The sequence below is a fragment of the Hyla sarda genome, unplaced genomic scaffold (genome assembly GCF_029499605.1).
Source record: "Hyla sarda isolate aHylSar1 unplaced genomic scaffold, aHylSar1.hap1 scaffold_1108, whole genome shotgun sequence".
In the NCBI taxonomy this organism is placed as follows: Eukaryota; Metazoa; Chordata; class Amphibia; order Anura; family Hylidae; genus Hyla; species Hyla sarda.
The window spans coordinates 53,402-65,571 of NW_026607728.1; the positions used below are offsets into that span (position 1 = coordinate 53,402).

A 12,170-nucleotide genomic window follows, 5' to 3' on the forward strand; every position below is an offset into this window, starting at 1 on the left:
CAACACCCACGGGAAGCTGTAAGCATAGAGGACATGCCTGCACCCCATTGGACTTACCTGTGTGGGTTAAATCCGGGTTATTTGACAACCTATGGCGGTGATGGTTCTGCTCAGGCAGAGCAGTGCTGATGCTCCTCATAAAGCTGTCGCTGCTGTGAAGGTTCTAGGTGACATCACAAATCCCTATGGTTACATACACAACAAAGCTGGGTTGTTGTTGTTTACACTCTGCAAGGCCTGTGGAAGTGAGTGACATCATAGCACTGTAGTTCTGAGGGTTCTAGATGGATGCAACAATCTCCTGTTGCTTCTATGAAGGCCATAATAGACGACATCACCAAACAGCTCCATAGTCACATACACAGCAAAGGAGAGATGTTGTTTACACCTAGTGATGTCAGTGGTATTGAGTGACATCACAGCACAGTGCTAAGGCTCCTGGGCCTGGACACAGCAGCGGCTGCAATATCTCAACGGAGAATACGTTTATATATATGTGTGTGTGTGCGCGTATATATATATATATATATATATATATATATATATATATATATATATTTCTCCGCCGAAATCACTTTTAAACCCATTTCCACCTTTTTTTCCCTTCTCTTCCTCTTACTTTTTTTTCACGTTTTTTTACGTTTTTCTCCTTTTCGCCTCTTTTCTGGGCGTATTATTCTTCTTTTTCTTCTTTTTTTTCGTCTAATGCATACCCCATCAGTGCAGCAATGCTTATTCAATACCGCCAGCAGATGGAGACACTGGGGGATAATTTTCTAAGGATTTATACTGATTTTTCCTGTCTGAATTTGTCGCACAGAAAGTTGCAGGCCAAATATGTGTGACATTTCTGCGACTTTAGCTTCTAGAGCATTTTTACAACATTATACATAGGTGCTGAATACATAAAAAGCGACTGTTCAGCGACAGACAAGTCGCATCGGCTGAAAGTAGGCCAGAATGTCAGTCCATGTTGGAGCAGGTTTAGATACAGTCTAAAGTATAGATCTCAAAGTCTGTGCACAGAATTTAGCAAGGGCCTCGCACCTTCTGATGCATCAGGTAGGTGCACAATAGCATAGCCTAACCCTCTGTACTTTGGTCTATATTGATGCGGGACATAGACAGCCAGCTGATGACCAATCCATTAGTGCAATGGATGGCTGGAAGCATTTGTCTTTGCCTTTGCAATACCACAGAAGCAATGCATGGTCAATGTACAGCAATGACACACCTGTGTGAACAGCCAGGAGACCCCCCCCCCCCCCCCATGTTATGTTACATAGTTACATAGTTAGTACGGTCGAAAAAAGACATATGTCCATCAAGTTCAACCAGGGAATTAAGGGGTAGGGGTGTGGCGCGATATTGGGGAAGGGATGAGATTTTATATTTCTTCATAAGCATTAATCTTATTTTGTCAATTAGGAACATTCAGCACCCACCCGCTATCAAGGCAGCTGCCTATCATGTCATGCCCTACCTGCACAGGTGTGCTGGCTACTCAAATGATCCAATTAAGGAGGCCATTTAGTCAGCAGCAGCAGAAGTCCTGTGCCTGGACGCTCCAACAGCGGCCAGACACAAGCAGAAGCAGCAGAAGCAGCAGCACCACCTTTTGTTTTTTGGCTGCAGCAGCAGCAAGGCCCACAGGGCTGGCTAGCTGGCTAGCCAGCAAGCAGGTAGCAATGAAAGTAGGAATCTTTCTTTTTAACCCTGTAAGGGGGTGGTGCACTGTACCCGAAGATACTGCCATATCGGGTCAATGCATAGGGCGACGGAAGCAAGCTTCGAAATCGGCCCCCGTTCTCAAAAATCCATTTAATATATGGTCCCCAGATAGGGGACGTATCAGATATTAAACTGATAAGAACAGATACTACACTTGATCTTAGCCAAAAGGCCGAGAAGCGATAACCGTGAAAGGGGCGGGCCCAACAAGGTCCCCTTCATGGGCACTATCACTGCTTGCTGTCAGGGAGGCTGCCAGACAATTTTCCATGCACACTCTGGGCTGGGGGGCAGTCAACCACCAGTACACACAGCAGAACCTAAACCCATACCATTATTGCTAAGCAGCAAGACAGGGGCCCATTGCACTCCCACGGGGCCTTTTTAAATGCAATCCATAACCCGGATTTGCCAGGAACCCTTCTTACTCCTCCTACTTGCATGTGACACTGGGCTTAGGATCTGCATAGGAAACACACACACAAGCACACACCTACCTTTGTTGCCTGCAGATGCCTCCTTGGCTGTCCCCAAACGGTATCAAACCAACACCCACGGGAAGCTGTAAGCATAGAGGACATGCCTGCACCCCATTGGACTTACCTGTGTGGGTTAAATCCGGGTTATTTGACAACCTATGGCGGTGATGGTTCTGCTCAGGCAGAGCAGTGCTGATGCTCCTCATAAAGCTGTCGCTGCTGTGAAGGTTCTAGGTGACATCACAAATCCCTATGGTTACATACACAACAAAGCTGGGTTGTTGTTGTTTACACTCTGCAAGGCCTGTGGAAGTGAGTGACATCATAGCACTGTAGTTCTGAGGGTTCTAGATGGATGCAACAATCTCCTGTTGCTTCTATGAAGGCCATAATAGACGACATCACCAAACAGCTCCATAGTCACATACACAGCAAAGGAGAGATGTTGTTTACACCTAGTGATGTCAGTGGTATTGAGTGACATCACAGCACAGTGCTAAGGCTCCTGGGCCTGGACACAGCAGCGGCTGCAATATCTCAACGGAGAATACGTTTATATATATGTGTGTGTGTGCGCGTATATATATATATATATATATATATATATATATATATATATATATATATTTCTCCGCCGAAATCACTTTTAAACCCATTTCCACCTTTTTTTCCCTTCTCTTCCTCTTACTTTTTTTTCACGTTTTTTTACGTTTTTCTCCTTTTCGCCTCTTTTCTGGGCGTATTATTCTTCTTTTTCTTCTTTTTTTTCGTCTAATGCATACCCCATCAGTGCAGCAATGCTTATTCAATACCGCCAGCAGATGGAGACACTGGGGGATAATTTTCTAAGGATTTATACTGATTTTTCCTGTCTGAATTTGTCGCACAGAAAGTTGCAGGCCAAATATGTGTGACATTTCTGCGACTTTAGCTTCTAGAGCATTTTTACAACATTATACATAGGTGCTGAATACATAAAAAGCGACTGTTCAGCGACAGACAAGTCGCATCGGCTGAAAGTAGGCCAGAATGTCAGTCCATGTTGGAGCAGGTTTAGATACAGTCTAAAGTATAGATCTCAAAGTCTGTGCACAGAATTTAGCAAGGGCCTCGCACCTTCTGATGCATCAGGTAGGTGCACAATAGCATAGCCTAACCCTCTGTACTTTGGTCTATATTGATGCGGGACATAGACAGCCAGCTGATGACCAATCCATTAGTGCAATGGATGGCTGGAAGCATTTGTCTTTGCCTTTGCAATACCACAGAAGCAATGCATGGTCAATGTACAGCAATGACACACCTGTGTGAACAGCCAGGAGACCCCCCCCCCCCCCCCCATGTTATGTTACATAGTTACATAGTTAGTACGGTCGAAAAAAGACATATGTCCATCAAGTTCAACCAGGGAATTAAGGGGTAGGGGTGTGGCGCGATATTGGGGAAGGGATGAGATTTTATATTTCTTCATAAGCATTAATCTTATTTTGTCAATTAGGAACATTCAGCACCCACCCGCTATCAAGGCAGCTGCCTATCATGTCATGCCCTACCTGCACAGGTGTGCTGGCTACTCAAATGATCCAATTAAGGAGGCCATTTAGTCAGCAGCAGCAGAAGTCCTGTGCCTGGACGCTCCAACAGCGGCCAGACACAAGCAGAAGCAGCAGAAGCAGCAGCACCACCTTTTGTTTTTTGGCTGCAGCAGCAGCAAGGCCCACAGGGCTGGCTAGCTGGCTAGCCAGCAAGCAGGTAGCAATGAAAGTAGGAATCTTTCTTTTTAACCCTGTAAGGGGGTGGTGCACTGTACCCGAAGATACTGCCATATCGGGTCAATGCATAGGGCGACGGAAGCAAGCTTCGAAATCGGCCCCCGTTCTCAAAAATCCATTTAATATATGGTCCCCAGATAGTGGACGTATCAGATATTAAACTGATAAGAACAGATACTACACTTGATCTTAGCCAAAAGGCCGAGAAGCGATAACCGTGAAAGGGGCGGGCCCAACAAGGTCCCCTTCATGGGCACTATCACTGCTTGCTGTCAGGGAGGCTGCCAGACAATTTTCCATGCACACTCTGGGCTGGGGGGCAGTCAACCACCAGTACACACAGCAGAACCTAAACCCATACCATTATTGCTAAGCAGCAAGACAGGGGCCCATTGCACTCCCACGGGGCCTTTTTAAATGCAATCCATAACCCGGATTTGCCAGGAACCCTTCTTACTCCTCCTACTTGCATGTGACACTGGGCTTAGGATCTGCATAGGAAACACACACACAAGCACACACCTACCTTTGTTGCCTGCAGATGCCTCCTTGGCTGTCCCCAAACGGTATCAAACCAACACCCACGGGAAGCTGTAAGCATAGAGGACATGCCTGCACCCCATTGGACTTACCTGTGTGGGTTAAATCCGGGTTATTTGACAACCTATGGCGGTGATGGTTCTGCTCAGGCAGAGCAGTGCTGATGCTCCTCATAAAGCTGTCGCTGCTGTGAAGGTTCTAGGTGACATCACAAATCCCTATGGTTACATACACAACAAAGCTGGGTTGTTGTTGTTTACACTCTGCAAGGCCTGTGGAAGTGAGTGACATCATAGCACTGTAGTTCTGAGGGTTCTAGATGGATGCAACAATCTCCTGTTGCTTCTATGAAGGCCATAATAGACGACATCACCAAACAGCTCCATAGTCACATACACAGCAAAGGAGAGATGTTGTTTACACCTAGTGATGTCAGTGGTATTGAGTGACATCACAGCACAGTGCTAAGGCTCCTGGGCCTGGACACAGCAGCGGCTGCAATATCTCAACGGAGAATACGTTTATATATATATGTGTGTGTGTGCGCGTATATATATATATATATATATATATATATATATATATATATATTTCTCCGCCAAAATCACTTTTAAACCCATTTCCACCTTTTTTTCCCTTCTCTTCCTCTTACTTTTTTTTCACGTTTTTTTACGTTTTTCTCCTTTTCGCCTCTTTTCTGGGCGTATTATTCTTCTTTTTCTTCTTTTTTTTCGTCTAATGCATACCCCATCAGTGCAGCAATGCTTATTCAATACCGCCAGCAGATGGAGACACTGGGGGATAATTTTCTAAGGATTTATACTGATTTTTCCTGTCTGAATTTGTCGCACAGAAAGTTGCAGGCCAAATATGTGTGACATTTCTGCGACTTTAGCTTCTAGAGCATTTTTACAACATTATACATAGGTGCTGAATACATAAAAAGCGACTGTTCAGCGACAGACAAGTCGCATCGGCTGAAAGTAGGCCAGAATGTCAGTCCATGTTGGAGCAGGTTTAGATACAGTCTAAAGTATAGATCTCAAAGTCTGTGCACAGAATTTAGCAAGGGCCTCGCACCTTCTGATGCATCAGGTAGGTGCACAATAGCATAGCCTAACCCTCTGTACTTTGGTCTATATTGATGCGGGACATAGACAGCCAGCTGATGACCAATCCATTAGTGCAATGGATGGCTGGAAGCATTTGTCTTTGCCTTTGCAATACCACAGAAGCAATGCATGGTCAATGTACAGCAATGACACACCTGTGTGAACAGCCAGGAGACCCCCCCCCCATGTTATGTTACATAGTTACATAGTTAGTACGGTCGAAAAAAGACATATGTCCATCAAGTTCAACCAGGGAATTAAGGGGTAGGGGTGTGGCGCGATATTGGGGAAGGGATGAGATTTTATATTTCTTCATAAGCATTAATCTTATTTTGTCAATTAGGAACATTCAGCACCCACCCGCTATCAAGGCAGCTGCCTATCATGTCATGCCCTACCTGCACAGGTGTGCTGGCTACTCAAATGATCCAATTAAGGAGGCCATTTAGTCAGCAGCAGCAGAAGTCCTGTGCCTGGACGCTCCAACAGCGGCCAGACACAAGCAGAAGCAGAAGCAGCAGCAGCACCACCTTTTGTTTTTTGGCTGCAGCAGCAGCAAGGCCCACAGGGCTGGCTAGCTGGCTAGCCAGCAAGCAGGTAGCAATGAAAGTAGGAATCTTTCTTTTTAACCCTGTAAGGGGGTGGTGCACTGTACCCGAAGATACTGCCATATCGGGTCAATGCATAGGGCGACGGAAGCAAGCTTCGAAATCGGCCCCCGTTCTCAAAAATCCATTTAATATATGGTCCCCAGATAGGGGACGTATCAGATATTAAACTGATAAGAACAGATACTACACTTGATCTTAGCCAAAAGGCCGAGAAGCGATAACCGTGAAAGGGGCGGGCCCAACAAGGTCCCCTTCATGGGCACTATCACTGCTTGCTGTCAGGGAGGCTGCCAGACAATTTTCCATGCACACTCTGGGCTGGGGGGCAGTCAACCACCAGTACACACAGCAGAACCTAAACCCATACCATTATTGCTAAGCAGCAAGACAGGGGCCCATTGCACTCCCACGGGGCCTTTTTAAATGCAATCCATAACCCGGATTTGCCAGGAACCCTTCTTACTCCTCCTACTTGCATGTGACACTGGGCTTAGGATCTGCATAGGAAACACACACACAAGCACACACCTACCTTTGTTGCCTGCAGATGCCTCCTTGGCTGTCCCCAAACGGTATCAAACCAACACCCACGGGAAGCTGTAAGCATAGAGGACATGCCTGCACCCCATTGGACTTACCTGTGTGGGTTAAATCCGGGTTATTTGACAACCTATGGCGGTGATGGTTCTGCTCAGGCAGAGCAGTGCTGATGCTCCTCATAAAGCTGTCGCTGCTGTGAAGGTTCTAGGTGACATCACAAATCCCTATGGTTACATACACAACAAAGCTGGGTTGTTGTTGTTTACACTCTGCAAGGCCTGTGGAAGTGAGTGACATCATAGCACTGTAGTTCTGAGGGTTCTAGATGGATGCAACAATCTCCTGTTGCTTCTATGAAGGCCATAATAGACGACATCACCAAACAACTCCATAGTCACATACACAGCAAAGGAGAGATGTTGTTTACACCTAGTGATGTCAGTGGTATTGAGTGACATCACAGCACAGTGCTAAGGCTCCTGGGCCTGGACACAGCAGCGGCTGCAATATCTCAACGGAGAATACGTTTATATATATGTGTGTGTGTGCGCGTATATATATATATATATATATATATATATATATATATATTTCTCCGCCGAAATCACTTTTAAACCCATTTCCACCTTTTTTTCCCTTCTCTTCCTCTTACTTTTTTTTCACGTTTTTTTACGTTTTTCTCCTTTTCGCCTCTTTTCTGGGCGTATTATTCTTCTTTTTCTTCTTTTTTTTCGTCTAATGCATACCCCATCAGTGCAGCAATGCTTATTCAATACCGCCAGCAGATGGAGACACTGGGGGATAATTTTCTAAGGATTTATACTGATTTTTCCTGTCTGAATTTGTCGCACAGAAAGTTGCAGGCCAAATATGTGTGACATTTCTGCGACTTTAGCTTCTAGAGCATTTTTACAACATTATACATAGGTGCTGAATACATAAAAAGCGACTGTTCAGCGACAGACAAGTCGCATCGGCTGAAAGTAGGCCAGAATGTCAGTCCATGTTGGAGCAGGTTTAGATACAGTCTAAAGTATAGATCTCAAAGTCTGTGCACAGAATTTAGCAAGGGCCTCGCACCTTCTGATGCATCAGGTAGGTGCACAATAGCATAGCCTAACCCTCTGTACTTTGGTCTATATTGATGCGGGACATAGACAGCCAGCTGATGACCAATCCATTAGTGCAATGGATGGCTGGAAGCATTTGTCTTTGCCTTTGCAATACCACAGAAGCAATGCATGGTCAATGTACAGCAATGACACACCTGTGTGAACAGCCAGGAGACCCCCCCCCCCCCCCCCCCATGTTATGTTACATAGTTACATAGTTAGTACGGTCGAAAAAAGACATATGTCCATCAAGTTCAACCAGGGAATTAAGGGGTAGGGGTGTGGCGCGATATTGGGGAAGGGATGAGATTTTATATTTCTTCATAAGCATTAATCTTATTTTGTCAATTAGGAACATTCAGCACCCACCCGCTATCAAGGCAGCTGCCTATCATGTCATGCCCTACCTGCACAGGTGTGCTGGCTACTCAAATGATCCAATTAAGGAGGCCATTTAGTCAGCAGCAGCAGAAGTCCTGTGCCTGGACGCTCCAACAGCGGCCAGACACAAGCAGAAGCAGCAGAAGCAGCAGCACCACCTTTTGTTTTTTGGCTGCAGCAGCAGCAAGGCCCACAGGGCTGGCTAGCTGGCTAGCCAGCAAGCAGGTAGCAATGAAAGTAGGAATCTTTCTTTTTAACCCTGTAAGGGGGTGGTGCACTGTACCCGAAGATACTGCCATATCGGGTCAATGCATAGGGCGACGGAAGCAAGCTTCGAAATCGGCCCCCGTTCTCAAAAATCCATTTAATATATGGTCCCCAGATAGGGGACGTATCAGATATTAAACTGATAAGAACAGATACTACACTTGATCTTAGCCAAAAGGCCGAGAAGCGATAACCGTGAAAGGGGCGGGCCCAACAAGGTCCCCTTCATGGGCACTATCACTGCTTGTTGTCAGGGAGGCTGCCAGACAATTTTCCATGCACACTCTGGGCTGGGGGGCAGTCAACCACCAGTACACACAGCAGAACCTAAACCCATACCATTATTGCTAAGCAGCAAGACAGGGGCCCATTGCACTCCCACGGGGCCTTTTTAAATGCAATCCATAACCCGGATTTGCCAGGAACCCTTCTTACTCCTCCTACTTGCATGTGACACTGGGCTTAGGATCTGCATAGGAAACACACACACAAGCACACACCTACCTTTGTTGCCTGCAGATGCCTCCTTGGCTGTCCCCAAACGGTATCAAACCAACACCCACGGGAAGCTGTAAGCATAGAGGACATGCCTGCACCCCATTGGACTTACCTGTGTGGGTTAAATCCGGGTTATTTGACAACCTATGGCGGTGATGGTTCTGCTCAGGCAGAGCAGTGCTGATGCTCCTCATAAAGCTGTCGCTGCTGTGAAGGTTCTAGGTGACATCACAAATCCCTATGGTTACATACACAACAAAGCTGGGTTGTTGTTGTTTACACTCTGCAAGGCCTGTGGAAGTGAGTGACATCATAGCACTGTAGTTCTGAGGGTTCTAGATGGATGCAACAATCTCCTGTTGCTTCTATGAAGGCCATAATAGACGACATCACCAAACAGCTCCATAGTCACATACACAGCAAAGGAGAGATGTTGTTTACACCTAGTGATGTCAGTGGTATTGAGTGACATCACAGCACAGTGCTAAGGCTCCTGGGCCTGGACACAGCAGCGGCTGCAATATCTCAACGGAGAATACGTTTATATATATGTGTGTGTGTGCGCGTATATATATATATATATATATATATATATATATATATATATATATATTTCTCCGCCGAAATCACTTTTAAACCCATTTCCACCTTTTTTTCCCTTCTCTTCCTCTTACTTTTTTTTCACGTTTTTTTACGTTTTTCTCCTTTTCGCCTCTTTTCTGGGCGTATTATTCTTCTTTTTCTTCTTTTTTTTCGTCTAATGCATACCCCATCAGTGCAGCAATGCTTATTCAATACCGCCAGCAGATGGAGACACTGGGGGATAATTTTCTAAGGATTTATACTGATTTTTCCTGTCTGAATTTGTCGCACAGAAAGTTGCAGGCCAAATATGTGTGACATTTCTGCGACTTTAGCTTCTAGAGCATTTTTACAACATTATACATAGGTGCTGAATACATAAAAAGCGACTGTTCAGCGACAGACAAGTCGCATCGGCTGAAAGTAGGCCAGAATGTCAGTCCATGTTGGAGCAGGTTTAGATACAGTCTAAAGTATAGATCTCAAAGTCTGTGCACAGAATTTAGCAAGGGCCTCGCACCTTCTGATGCATCAGGTAGGTGCACAATAGCATAGCCTAACCCTCTGTACTTTGGTCTATATTGATGCGGGACATAGACAGCCAGCTGATGACCAATCCATTAGTGCAATGGATGGCTGGAAGCATTTGTCTTTGCCTTTGCAATACCACAGAAGCAATGCATGGTCAATGTACAGCAATGACACACCTGTGTGAACAGCCAGGAGACCCCCCCCCCCCCCCCCCATGTTATGTTACATAGTTACATAGTTAGTACGGTCGAAAAAAGACATATGTCCATCAAGTTCAACCAGGGAATTAAGGGGTAGGGGTGTGGCGCGATATTGGGGAAGGGATGAGATTTTATATTTCTTCATAAGCATTAATCTTATTTTGTCAATTAGGAACATTCAGCACCCACCCGCTATCAAGGCAGCTGCCTATCATGTCATGCCCTACCTGCACAGGTGTGCTGGCTACTCAAATGATCCAATTAAGGAGGCCATTTAGTCAGCAGCAGCAGAAGTCCTGTGCCTGGACGCTCCAACAGCGGCCAGACACAAGCAGAAGCAGCAGAAGCAGCAGCACCACCTTTTGTTTTTTAGCTGCAGCAGCAGCAAGGCCCACAGGGCTGGCTAGCTGGCTAGCCAGCAAGCAGGTAGCAATGAAAGTAGGAATCTTTCTTTTTAACCCTGTAAGGGGGTGGTGCACTGTACCCGAAGATACTGCCATATCGGGTCAATGCATAGGGCGACGGAAGCAAGCTTCGAAATCGGCCCCCGTTCTCAAAAATCCATTTAATATATGGTCCCCAGATAGGGGACGTATCAGATATTAAACTGATAAGAACAGATACTACACTTGATCTTAGCCAAAAGGCCGAGAAGCGATAACCGTGAAAGGGGCGGGCCCAACAAGGTCCCCTTCATGGGCACTATCACTGCTTGCTGTCAGGGAGGCTGCCAGACAATTTTCCATGCACACTCTGGGCTGGGGGGCAGTCAACCACCAGTACACACAGCAGAACCTAAACCCATACCATTATTGCTAAGCAGCAAGACAGGGGCCCATTGCACTCCCACGGGGCCTTTTTAAATGCAATCCATAACCCGGATTTGCCAGGAACCCTTCTTACTCCTCCTACTTGCATGTGACACTGGGCTTAGGATCTGCATAGGAAACACACACACAAGCACACACCTACCTTTGTTGCCTGCAGATGCCTCCTTGGCTGTCCCCAAACGGTATCAAACCAACACCCACGGGAAGCTGTAAGCATAGAGGACATGCCTGCACCCCATTGGACTTACCTGTGTGGGTTAAATCCGGGTTATTTGACAACCTATGGCGGTGATGGTTCTGCTCAGGCAGAGCAGTGCTGATGCTCCTCATAAAGCTGTCGCTGCTGTGAAGGTTCTAGGTGACATCACAAATCCCTATGGTTACATACACAACAAAGCTGGGTTGTTGTTGTTTACACTCTGCAAGGCCTGTGGAAGTGAGTGACATCATAGCACTGTAGTTCTGAGGGTTCTAGATGGATGCAACAATCTCCTGTTGCTTCTATGAAGGCCATAATAGACGACATCACCAAACAGCTCCATAGTCACATACACAGCAAAGGAGAGATGTTGTTTACACCTAGTGATGTCAGTGGTATTGAGTGACATCACAGCACAGTGCTAAGGCTCCTGGGCCTGGACACAGCAGCGGCTGCAATATCTCAACGGAGAATACGTTTATATATATGTGTGTGTGTGCGCGTATATATATATATATATATATATATATATATTTCTCCGCCGAAATCACTTTTAAACCCATTTCCACCTTTTTTTCCCTTCTCTTCCTCTTACTTTTTTTTCACGTTTTTTTAAGTTTTTCTCCTTTTCGCCTCTTTTCTGGGCGTATTATTCTTCTTTTTCTTCTTTTTTTTCGTCTAATGCATACCCCATCAGTGCAGCAATGCTTATTCAATACCGCCAGCAGATGGAGACACTGGGGGATAATTTTCTAAGGATTTATACTGATTTTTCCTGTCTGAAT

At 45.7% G+C, this 12,170-nt stretch overlaps 5 non-coding genes across 5 annotated transcripts; all 5 read right to left on the reverse strand.

Moving 5' to 3' along the window:
- Positions 1-1,724: 1,724 nt before the first annotated feature.
- On the reverse strand, positions 1,725-1,915 carry LOC130301049 (U2 spliceosomal RNA). The gene has a single exon (XR_008851767.1). It is a non-coding gene; the product is annotated as a U2 spliceosomal RNA (small nuclear RNA).
- A 2,089-nt stretch (positions 1,916-4,004) lies between these two features.
- Positions 4,005-4,195, reverse strand: LOC130301075 (U2 spliceosomal RNA). Its single transcript, XR_008851792.1, has one exon. It is a non-coding gene; the product is annotated as a U2 spliceosomal RNA (small nuclear RNA).
- A 2,078-nt stretch (positions 4,196-6,273) lies between these two features.
- Positions 6,274-6,464, reverse strand: LOC130301050 (U2 spliceosomal RNA). Its single transcript, XR_008851768.1, has one exon. It is a non-coding gene; the product is annotated as a U2 spliceosomal RNA (small nuclear RNA).
- A 2,081-nt stretch (positions 6,465-8,545) lies between these two features.
- LOC130301051 (U2 spliceosomal RNA) lies at positions 8,546-8,736 on the reverse strand. The gene has a single exon (XR_008851769.1). It is a non-coding gene; the product is annotated as a U2 spliceosomal RNA (small nuclear RNA).
- A 2,088-nt stretch (positions 8,737-10,824) lies between these two features.
- LOC130301052 (U2 spliceosomal RNA) lies at positions 10,825-11,015 on the reverse strand. The gene has a single exon (XR_008851770.1). It is a non-coding gene; the product is annotated as a U2 spliceosomal RNA (small nuclear RNA).
- Between the last annotated feature and the right edge of the window lie 1,155 nt (positions 11,016-12,170).